Consider the following 4814-nt stretch of genomic DNA (forward strand, 5'->3'; position numbering starts at 1 on the left):
GCCTGCCTATCGTTGTTTCACACAAACACATCTACACGTCTGATTGATCTTCAATTGATTGTGGTCCATAGCCCTTCCAAATAGCAAAATGTAAGGTATGCAACCATACATGTTGATAGCATGGGCATTGGTGAAGACTATCAATACGATAACTGCAACTATTGAAGTCCTTGTGGCATGCAATCCATTAAGTAAACAGTTGTAGTTAGAAAAAGAATATTTAAGTCTAGAATCATACTAAAAAAGGATACACACAAGAGGCATCAATAAAGAGCCTTGGCAAGGGCGGTCAACTTTTTATACTGCCACTCAAACTGAACTAAGAGAATGTCAATTAAAAAACTATGAAGCATGAAACTTTGAAACCACAACTGAACTAATACACGATAGACTTATTTAGCACTTGCTAGCGCGCCACAAATGTATAACCTACCCCCTCGTAGAATCATCATGATAATAAAAAAAAAGCCTTCGAGATCAATTCAATTTGCTCACTCCTGTGTGGTAGAGGAAACTACTTTCTGGTTCGACAGGCCATCTCCCCATGTTTCTATTCTACCATCTCTTCCTGACTCGCAAGAGAGGCTACATCCCAGGGGTCCAGGTTCCACAGTAGTTTGTGGTGGTGGCCACCCACATGGTGGAAGCGAACATGTACAACCAGTGACACAGACCTGAGTGTAGCAAGTCAAGTATGTAGAGAGGATTCAATCCATTGCCCAGTGCTCTCTGAAGCTTCTGTAAATCCAGGCACATAAAAATGACAGGGAGATAGAAGTACACCTGCAGTTTGGAGAGATATACAACACATGAAGTTCACAAGCTTGTTCTCTATACGGAAAGACACTCTAGATTAGCGCAGGTGGATAAGCCAAATGGTGTATAAAAGCAAAAAAGAATAACATGATGTTCAGACTATCTTCAGTATAATACTACATCATCTATGAACCCATGCTATAAATATATTGGTAACAGCATAATATACAACATACTAACTTCAGCTCGACCACCAGATACACCACCATCAACACTCACATACTTCCATATCCCAAAAAAAACCTTTATCACTATAAGGAAAAAAGCAAAGGATACTGCAAAACATAAGAGCAGTTTGCAAAGGTGATATCCTTTCATAAAAATCACCAAGAATAAGACACATAACTAAAGTGTCATAGGAGGGCCTATAGGCATTAGGATCGATCGAATGAGACCCGGCAATTCTAATGCCGAATAGCTGAGCAGCAAGCTCAATTCGCCACCGAGAAACCTATGTCATCCTGAACTGCTTAACCAACACATTACATCTATTAAGCATGAACGTTAACGACTCCAAAAATCGCGATGGGCAATACCACCACCCCATCAGCGACGAATCCACAAAATCATGATGGGCAATACCGCCACCCCATCAGCATCAAATAAACCCATCCAACGATCAAGCTCATTAACAATATCATAAAAGCGTACAACTAATAAGTAAACTTCAGGATCTTATCGGTTGCCAGCACCAACAATCCCATATGGAAGCTAATTAGTTAGGACTAATGTTAGTGCACCAGAGAAGCATATCCTTCTCTCCTTGTAAAATCATGTCTAAAATACCAGAAAAAACAAAAGTAGAAGATCAATGAGCTCACCTCTGTTTGGAGCGGCAGCTCTGTTCATGCATGTTGCACAAGCCATCTCGCGTTGCTCCTCTTGTACTCCATCTTCCTAGCTGAATATTCGTAGCCTCAACATATTTATGACCTTGACAAAGCAGAAGTAAAATCAAAAAACATACCGATGAATATATCAGAGATACATATATACACCAAGTTTTGTCAAAAAGAAATCCTTTTGGAACCTCAAACTTCAGAATGACGGGTACATGTGAAAGGTACAAACATAAATTTTATTTTGTGAAAAAGAATCCACTATAGAACATCAAACTTTAGAGTGTTATACAATATCTCTGCGTGCATTTGGCCTTCGATAACACATATCCTAAATAAAGTAAGATACACATCTAAATGTAAACATTAATAATTAGGACATAATTAAATTCATTCCGACAAAACCTGTGTTGATGCTATGGCATGCAAAATTGTAGTAAAATTGATTTTTTTTTGCTCCAGTGAGCTCGTATCATGTTCTGTAACATTAACATGGCCAGTTCACAACATCTGGATCTAAGATTTTTTTTATAAGATTTTCTTATGAGATATACAAAAAACAACAAAAAGAAGTGAGCTCAACTTTCCAGAAGTACTGATCTTCTTATGAGATATTTCTCTTTGTCTTTAACAGAGATATGTACCATGCATATTCATTTCGAAGTAGATACTCCAAGACAATAAGAGATTGAATTAGGAAGGATTGACATGTTTCCTTCAAGTCCAGCTAAAGTTTATTCTTTAACATCATGAGTTGTGAGCAGGTTGTGCCAAAGACATAATATGAAGGTATAGAAGATATCATAAAAAGGAAATTATATTTCTGAAAATACGATGAAAGCATCAACCTTACACACAAAATGGAGCAACCTTTTGCAAGTACTGAACTAACAAAAACCTTCTGAATACATTACTAAGCAGCTTCTGCATCTATGGATTTTGCTGAATGAGGAGCAAAAATGGCACGGATAAGATAATCAGTGACATTAAAAATACGTAAAATAAACCTTGATGGGGTTTGTAGAAGGAAAGGAATCTCACCTAGACAAATCAGAACTCCAACCAAGATATAAATGATTTGATTAAAAACACATACACTTTATGTTGTAGCCACACACACATCAGTGGCCATGGTGGCCTTAACACCTAGAGTCCATGTCCATGTTTTTATCATCGGCAAAGGAAACTCATCCGGTTGCATAAATGGCCATCATGGCCCTCAAACCCTAGTGTCAATATTGATGTTGGTATCACAGTAAGGGAAACTTTTTTTAATTCATAATACGTATTTGCACCAAGAGTTGATTCATCCACAATATGTGGTTGTATATTTTTGAGACAAAATGCAGAAGAACTGAATGAATTTGCAGCAAGACTATATTCTCAAATAAGAAAGGAAATTAGGTAGGAGACACACCCCATAGCCAAGAATTGTTCAGTACCAACAAACGATGTGGACTAATTGGTAATGTGACAGTATATAAATTTGCAACTACTGCATATAGTGAAACCAAGTGGAATGAAACGACAATAAAACCTTAGTATCTGAGATGCTGACAATAGAAAATTAGCAAAGCTATTTTTGTATCAGCCCTGAACTAATTTGCTGGAAGTTACACACCATTTGGTGTATCATATAATAGCATATTTTAATTAACTAAGCTCTATTATTCCAATTTTTAATTCGACTTTGCCATCTCTTTCAAGAAATCTTTTACCCTTTTTATAGCACTTAGCATCACTATAATATCTAGATCCCTGGAAAATTCAGCAAGAATCTAAATAAGTGGTTGCATATCAGCAAAAATATATTATTCATGGACAAAAAGCCTAGTACCATATTGGACAAATCTAGTGTTCACCTTGCGACAGCCTAAAGCCCTAAACCAAGGGATGGAACTTGGAAGGAGGAAAGAGATAAGAGGATGGGTGGATTACTGCAGAATTGACGAAGGGGGTGGAATTTACTGGTACAGAAGCCGCACCTGTAGGCCTCCTTGACATGGTGGAGGGACCGAGGAAGCATCATCGCTCATGCGCACCATGTTGATCCACAGGGCCGACGTCCTTGTGTGTGCGCACCTTGCTCCCCAGCCCGTCCCCTCAATAGCCTTCACGCAGCAGATCCCCCACGGCACCAACTCCATGCCGCTACCACCACTCTCCCTGGTAATCACGCCGGTGCCAGACAACCTGTCGCTCCCACTACGTGGGCAACTGGGCATTCCCCATGGTTGACTCCATTGGTGGATGGTGGCGAGGGCGAGAGTAGTAGGGGCGGCCGCCGCCCGCCGGGAATCCTAGCCTGCAGGGGCGTCTTAGAAAGAAGAGGAAAGGGAAGAGGAATAAGAAGAACTTACCACCACCGCCCCCGCCTTGCACTCCCCAAAGCTCCACCTCCGCCGGTCCTCCACAGCCCCCGGCGTCCCTCTAAGGTCCGCTGCGACCCGTTCATCTCCGGCGGCGGCGAACCCTGCACCCCCACCCACCCTAAGTATTTAGCTCGCCGGTGGCTCGTTCGCCGTCCCTTTGTCCGCCATGGAGAGCCACGGCGTCGCCGGCTCCGGCGAGGTGGACGGCAATACTCCAGCTCCGGCCCTCTCTTCTCCCTTTCAATCGCGGTGACGGATGGATCAGGCCGAGTTGAGACTTGAGATGATAGCGCAGAAAAAAAGAGGGTGGGCGGTGGCGGCCCCACACGGACGATACGGCACCGTCAAAACTCTGAGAAGCCAGGGATGGCAACAGCAATACTTGTTGTATCTAATGTTGGCTTTATTGTGCCAAGCCACCCCCCCACACACACACTTTAACAACGTTCTTCTCTCTTGGTCGCTGAATAGCATCGTGACAGGCTAATAGCTCCGGAAGAGACGGATCCGCCCCGGTGTAATGCCTGCATTAAGCAAACAGGAACCTGCCATTTGCATCTCTACCAACAAACCTAGCACCAGCCGTTCCTCCTGTATGATCAATTGCTCCATCAGTATTGACCTTAATCCAGCCCTTCTCCGGTGGCTTCCAGGACTGATTAGGACGTGCAGCCATAGGCGGAGCCAAATGCGGGTTGTACACCCATAATTTTGATAAAAGCTTATATACACCCATTGTGGTTTACAAGTACAGCAGTATGGGTAAACATTTTCATGAGAAACTTGA

General features: G+C 42.1%; 1 long non-coding RNA gene across 4 annotated transcripts; it reads right to left on the reverse strand.

Annotated features, from left to right (window-relative positions):
* Window positions 1-258: 258 nt before the first annotated feature.
* Window positions 259-4396, reverse strand: LOC124661557. 4 transcript variants are annotated; one of them, XR_006990227.1, is made up of 3 exons: window positions 3641-4387; window positions 1638-2597; window positions 259-783 (listed from the first exon to the last, which is right to left on the reverse strand). It is a non-coding gene; the product is annotated as an uncharacterized LOC124661557 (long non-coding RNA). The 4 variants fall into 4 exon arrangements; XR_006990226.1 differs by having other exon boundaries at window positions 2697-4387; XR_006990225.1 differs by having other exon boundaries at window positions 1638-1749; window positions 2504-4378.
* Between the last annotated feature and the right edge of the window lie 418 nt (window positions 4397-4814).

This window comes from Lolium rigidum, chromosome 6 (genome assembly GCF_022539505.1).
Source record: "Lolium rigidum isolate FL_2022 chromosome 6, APGP_CSIRO_Lrig_0.1, whole genome shotgun sequence".
NCBI lineage: Eukaryota > Viridiplantae > Streptophyta > Magnoliopsida > Poales > Poaceae > Lolium > Lolium rigidum.